This window comes from Cryptomeria japonica, chromosome 1 (genome assembly GCF_030272615.1).
Source record: "Cryptomeria japonica chromosome 1, Sugi_1.0, whole genome shotgun sequence".
NCBI classification, from domain to species: Eukaryota; Viridiplantae; Streptophyta; class Pinopsida; order Cupressales; family Cupressaceae; genus Cryptomeria; species Cryptomeria japonica.
The window spans coordinates 291,875,486-291,883,415 of NC_081405.1; positions in this window are offsets into that span (position 1 = coordinate 291,875,486).

The following is a 7,930-nucleotide window of genomic DNA, read 5'->3' on the forward strand; positions in this document are numbered from 1 at the left end:
CAACACTTAGGTCATCTTGGTTCAATTGTACCTCGATGCTTGTGCTAACTTGCAATATTAAAACTTAGGAAAGTAGTACTCTAGCCATCATGGTTCAATTATACCATCAATGTTTGCACTCACTTCTCACATTTTAAAGGCTCAATGATGACAAAAAGCAATGACCGGTCCGATCACAACATGGCATTTCATTTTGCATGTGCATATTAAAAGTAGATGACATTTCATTTTGCATGTGCATATTAAAAGTAGATTGCATTTCATTTTGCATGGGATCACAAGGGCTCATCTTTTCCAAGGCCAAACTTTCAACATGGTGTTATCTCTCTTACTAAGTGATTGAGTACATTGGACATTAGGAAAAACAATAAATTCATTCATCATGCATGATACGCTAGTTCATTTCATCACCTGTAAGCATTGCATGATAAGATATCATTCATATGAAACATCCAATCATTCATTCATTTAGTTATATCATTGCATTAAACCCATCTCATATCAAACATGTTAAGAAGCATCATCATTGCATTGCATTACATTCATCATCATTAACATACATGGAAAAAATCATAAAAAATATAATAAAAATAGACAACATTGCATTGTACATGCATCACATAAGTACATATAAGCATCACCATACATATTCACATTTGCATACATCATGTAAATACTGCATCATCATATAAGAAGCATACATCCATCATCTAGAATCGATAACCATATAGAAAGTAAAACATACATCATGAAAGTAACTACACAACATGATCATATACCAAGTAGAATGCATCCATAATCTCATAGGTCATATAAAATGAATAGGATCAACTACATATCATATCATCAAAAAGATTAATGTCCAAGATACAATGATATCACAAAAATATCTGAGATACATCACAAAAATACATCGAGGGAATCATCAGTATCACATCACAAAAAGGTGTGTACATCAATGAATCAATGTCCCATATTAGTGTGATTACTAGGACGTAGAGAAAAACTCTGTCCTGATGTGGCAAGTCTAGTAACACCAACTAATGCCCCTATACCCAGATCCCCACTTTGGGGATCTCTTTGGAGTGGCCCTGTCACTCCTCAACTCTCAAACTAGCTCTGTCTCGATCTCCTGATCAACTGTGAAAATCTTGGAGCCCTCAGATCAATAGGAACAATAGTATAGTATAAGGTCCTTTAATGCTCAACCTCCCAGACCGCTTGGTACATCATCTTCAGGGAAGCCTTCCCTAAACTAGACTCTCCTGACATTTGTACTTGTGCCTCATCCAGCTAACACCTATCCCTGGTTGCATCTCTCTTTGCCATGAGAAATTCCATCTGAGCCTCTACCTAGGAAATTTGAGCATATTCCTATGTCTATACCTGGGACATCTGTGCCTGGGCTTGTACCTATACTTGTGCCATCTAAACCTCTAGTTGAGCTATCTAAGAGTCCCTCTCTACTAGCTAACCTTGTAGCTGTTGAACCTAACCCTGTAGGTCAATAATTTGAGCCTGTTGCCGGTGAGATGAAATCCTAATGAGGATCCATCGTGGTGCCTCTGCCTATGGCTTCTCAACCTATGATACTCCTGTAGGTACCTGCTCAGCTTGGGGAATTACCTACCCTTGATCCACTGCACCTAATCTTCTTTGTTTGACCACCCGGGTCATCCAATCCATAGGTACATCTCTATAAAATCTAGAATTGTTGGCTGTTGGAGTTCCTATCAAGACCAATACCACTGCTCTATCATCTCATCCACCATCATCTCCCCCATTATCATCTCCTCCATCACCATCTCCTCCACCATATTTTCTTGCATCTCCTCCATATCCATCTCTATCATCCCCTCCATCTCCGCCATCATCTCCATCCCCACCTCCTCTCCCCCCACCATCCCTCGGTCATCTAGGGGCTTTTCATCATGACCTTTCGTCATCCTCATCAAACACTGGCTCTAGCTCATCAAGACATGTCAACCTAGGAAACCTGTGTCCAGTAAAATATTTTGTGGGGATGAGAAAGATAAGTTGAATGCCTCCTCTCATTACATTCCTATCAACTCCTCCACTAGATCTAGTGACATGGATTCTTACAACAATTCCCTTGATGAAGATATGTCTCCTTTTGAATCAAAATATAAACCTTTCAACCGATATGACCATGCTTTGTTGGATGATGCCCTTGATGACTTCATGTATTTGTCTAAGTCTTCAAACAAAAGTAATGCATCTAAAAGGCTAATCAACATGATAAATGGGAATGAACGTAGTGAGCCTCTTTTTATGGTCCAAGGTGCATAGCCTTCCTATATTTCACCTCTCTCTAAACAACCTATTTTCATGGTTAAAGGTGGATATAGTCAAGACTCCTTTAGTACTCCTAACAAACCTATCATTATTGTGCAAGGAATAAATCCCACTAAAAGTCCTTATAGCTATGCTAAACAATTAACTAAGGAGAATCTTCATGCATTTTCCCATACCTATAATACAAGAAATAATAGGCAACCTAATCCTCCTCCGGTTATCCCAACTTCTCTTCCTGATCCTCAACCTATTCTTCCTCAAGCACCCCGTATCTCACAAACTCTTGGCAAGGAATATGATCTCATTGAACAACTTAAAGCTACTCTTGCCAAGATATCCATTTGGGATTTGATTCAAACTTCCCCAACCCATCATGGAATGTTACAAGATACCTTGAAAAATTTGAATGTCCCATCCAAAGTGACATCCAAATGATGAAATGCAAACTAATGCAATGATTGAAATGCAATTAAATGAAATGAATGATGATAATTTAAATGATTCAAAAGATAAATGCACCTACAATTTTATTTTATTTTGTTTGTCCAAGCATACTCAATATTTATTTATGACTATTGATCTCTAAATGAAATGAAATGATTATAATCCAACCGGCAATGAATTCTTATAATGCATATGAATAATGAGCTAATCTAAAAATGATCTAAAATGATACTTCCATTTTTCATATGTTGTCTTATAACAGTGCTTGATTTCATCATTGAGCTTTAAAATTTTGTAAGAAAATACAAGAAACTTGAAATAATGATTCAAGTTGACCTAAGTATTTCTTACATGTATTTTGATATAGAAAGTTTATACAAGATACTTGATATAATGAATCAAGCTGACCTGAGTATTTCTTGCAGAAAAGACAAGGATTATCCCCTTTCATGCATGACTCAGAACGTCCTCCTTGATCTTTTGTCGATCATATCCTTAGACAAGTACATACCTTAATAAGAGATAAACCATAGACAACAATCAAAGAAAATAATCATTCCCCATCATAGCTTCTCTAGTCATGGACATCCTTGAGGCGCATAGAGTACATGATTAGAAACAAAATCAAGATATAAACACTGAATCTTGTATGTCATTCACATGTTCTCATGGTCATTAACTGATATAATCATCTTGATGAATGATCATTGATAATATTTCCTTACTTTCTGGTTGAATCTTTGTTTTCAAAGTTTCATGATTTAGTTATTATAAAAGGCCTTGATCTTCGTTGCTCTGTTACTCATTATCTATTTTAAAACCCTAGGTGTTTTTTGTTTTTCTAAATTTTCCGAATGTTTTGGATTTTCAAAGATGTAAAAGATCACCTTAGCAAAAGGAAATTAGGATTTTTTCCCCAATGGAAACAAAACCTTATTATGGATGTACAAATTGATCAAGATCCAAACCATGGTGGGATACAAATGCAAATTGATTGATTATGATAAAATCTAAGACAATGACTATGACAAGTATGTCAAAAATTGATAACTCTTGGTAATATGCATATTTCCTACTAATGGTTCAAAGCAATGAATGCAAAAGATGAAATGGATAAGCTAGGATAGATGGAAGTGATAGATGTGATAGGATGGAGTGGATAAGTGTGTGAAGTGATCTCATAGATGGAAGAAATCACTTTTTTTAGATAGCGCCTGTTTACCAGGTTTTCACTGTCTAAATTTATTGCATTTTTTTTCTTCCATATTTTGATTTTTTTTCTTCTGTTTTCACTATTTTATGCTTTTTAGGGATTTTCTACTTTTCTGATTTTTCCAGATTTCTTCAGGACTTTATATGCTTTTTAATGTTTTTTTTCAAGACTTTATATCTCAAGCATAGAGTTTCTTGAGATGGATGGAATTGATAGGTTCATCAAACCAATCACCTTCAGGAGTAGATAACTTGTATGCTCTCGAGCCATATGCTGCTACTATGACAAAAGGACCTAACCAATTTGGTTCAAATTTACCCTTCTTTTCTCGGTCTTGCTGATTTCTCGGATTCTCCCTTAGAACTATATCTCCAATCTGAAAAATGTGTGGCTTGACTATGTGATTATAACTTCTTGCCATTCTCTGTTGATATGCCTTCAAATGATCTATTGCATTTTGACAATGTTCCTGAATCAGCTCAAGTTCTTGAAGTCTAGAGACTCATTGTTCTTCTTTTGGTATAAGACCTTTCAAGGAAAATCGTAGAGAGGGTATCTCTACTTCTACCAGTAATATGGCTTATGATCCATAGACTAAGCAATATGGAGTTTCCCCTATTGGTGTGTGGATGCTGGTTCGATATGCCCAAAGAGTAAGATTTAGCTTAATGTGCCAGTCTTTTCCAGCTTCATTGACTGTTTTCTTCAGGATTTTCAAGATAGTCTTGTTTGATGCCTTAGCTTGACCATTTCCCTGTGGATAATATGGTGTAGAAAACCTATTGGATATGGAATCACTCACATAGTTCCTTCACATCTCGATTCTTAAATGGTCATCCATTATTAGTGATACTGATCATAGGAAATCCATAATGACAGATTATATAATTCAAGATGAATGATGATATTTGTTTTCCTATCACCTTTGTCAAAGGTATTACTTCAATCCATTTAGTGAAATATTCAGTAGCGGTCAAAATTAACTTATGTCCATTAGAAGATGAAGGATTTATCTTACCTACCAAATCAAGGCCCCATTGAGAAAAATGGCCATGATCCTTGCATAGGATGCAAATCTTGTCCTGGTGCGTGGATGAGATTCCCATGGATCTGGCATTGTTTACATTTCTTGGCATATGTGAATGATTATCTCTCCATATTAGGCCAATAGTAACCCATACAAAGAAGTTTCTTAGCTAGTGTTAATCCACTTGAGTGTGTGCCACAAATACCTGTGTGAACTTTGTTAAGAACTATATCGGATTCCTCTTGTTCGAGACATCTCAGTAGAGTGCTATCTATACCTCACCTATATAAGATATCAACAATAATAGTATAGCGGGATGATTGACGAATAAAATTTCTTCTCTAATTGTGGGATAGGTCGGGAGGAAGGATATTCTCTTTTAAGTATTGATAAGTTTGGCCGTATAAGGATTGATCAATTCCAAATATATGGAAAATCATGTGGGTATGCTAGGATTGAATGGTAGGGGTTAAGATATCTTCCACCAGGAACTCGTAACATTATTGATTCTCTTGATTTTGCAAGAGAGATGCTATTGTAGCCATTGCATCTACTGCATTATTCGAATTTCTTGGGATCGGAGTGAATGATACTTCTTTAAAGTGTTTTTTAAATTCTTCTACCAACTGTTTGTAGGGAATGAACTTGTCATCCTTAGTTTGATAATCATCATTTATTTGGCTAATGATAAGATATGATCACCATAGACATGCAATACCTTGATATTCTATTCAATAGAAATTTTGAGACCAATAGTCAATGCTTCATATTTTGTAGTATTGTTTATGCAGGGAAACCTTAGTCTATATGATTTTGGAATTGTGTGTCCTTGAGGTGTGATGAAAAAATTCCTACACTTGATCCATATTGTGTATAGGAACCATCAAAGTACAACTCCCAAAAATTGTACTTATTGTTAGAATGTCTGCATCAAGAAATTTAATGTGCAATGGTATGTCATCTTGTAAAGGTGCTTCAACTAATTGATCAGAAATGACCTGTTCTTTGATAGATTTTTTATCAACATATTCTATATCAAACTCACTTAGTACCATAACCCATTTTCCCATTCTACCTATCAAAGTTGACTTGTTCAACAGATACTTTAGTGGATCTATCTTTTCTATGAGTTTCACAGAATGAGTCAGCATATAATGTCGTAGTTTGTGAGTTGAAAATACAACTACTATGCATGTCTTCTCTATTGATGTATAGTTCAATTCATAGCCAACAAGTGTTCTACTGATGTAATAGACTGCTCTTTCTTTACCTTCTTCATCATGTTGTGCTAAAAGAGCTCCTAATGATACATTTGTCGCTGAGATATAAAGAAACAATGGTTTCCCTTTGATTGGTGATACAAGTACTGGAGGATTCATGAGATATTCTTTGATTTTTATAAAAGCCTCTTCACACTTCTGATCCAATGTGAATGGAATATTCTTATGTAAAAGATGAGTGAATGGATGACATCTATCTGCTAATTGAGAGAAATCTTCTAATTGATTGCAATCTCCCTTGTAAAGAATGCAATTGACTTATGTTCCTAGGTGACTCCATTTCCATGATAGCTTTGACCTTTTCTGGATCTACTTCAATTCCACGAGCTGATATAATGTACCCAAGAATTTTTCCATAGGTTACTCCAAATGCATATTTCTTTGGATTCAATCTTAACTGATATTGTTAAAGCCTATCAAAGATCTAGCCCAAGATGTTTAAATATTATTTCCTTGTATGATATTTTACAAGTATATCATCTACATAATCTTCCATAAATGTAGGTATCATATCATGAAAAATTGTTGTCATTTCTCATTGATAAGTTTCTCATGCATTCTTAAGCCCCAATGGCATAACATTCCAGCAGCAAGTACCACATTCACATGTGAATGTTGTCTTTTCTTGATCTTTAGGGGCAATTCTTATTTGATTGTATCCTGAGAATCCACCCATTAATGAAAACATCTCATGTCTTGCTGATAAGTCCATAATTATATCAATGTTGGGTAGTGGGGAATCATCTTTGGGACATGCCTTGTTCAAATATCTAAAATCAGTGCAGACTCTTATTCTTTTAGCTGGCTTTGACACTACACAATTCTTGAAACCCATTCTAGATAGGCAATAGGTCTTATGAAACCCACATCCAATAGTTTCTTTAGCTCATCTTTTACAAGAAGAGCAACCTATGGATGCATTTTCCTTAGCTTTTTCTTAACTAGTTTTGCATTTAGATCCACATTGAGATGATTCATAATAAGATCTGGATCAAGTCTTGGCATGTCTGCATAGGACCAAGAAAAATTTATCTATCTTTGTCTGAAGAATTCTATGTATTCTTTCCTCTCTTCATCTGATAATGATGCAGTAGGATGAAGTATCTTGGGATCCTTTGGTGTGCCAATGTTTATTGCTTTTGTTGGCTCTATTAGAATAGAATATCTCTCCTGAAAACATGCAGGGAGGATGTCAAATTTTCCATCTTCTAGCACCTCAAAGAGGTTTTCACCATCAGATACATCATTTATTTTTCCTCTTGATTGATCTAGTGTTGCCATGAAATGGTTTTCAACACCAGGTCTTTTTCCTTGTTTTATTTCAATTTTGCGACTGGAAAGTTTGGCTTTCTCTTGACTACAAGAAACGTTACTTGATTTCGCAATGGAAGATATCTTAGGTGTTATGGGTTTGACAACATTAAGATACACAACTAAATCATGGTTATTGGAAAATACATCCAATTCAGGGTTTTCTAGGTTATCCCAATCAATTAGTTCTAGATGAAGAAGGGGTAAGTCATAGTCATCATCATTGTTAAGTGCTTCAAGGTTCATGAAATAATAGTCATAATTTGGTGTAGAGTAGGTAATGTCATAGATAGAACTCTTTTGAGGATAGTCTCTCCCAAGTGTTCTCCAATCAGTTCT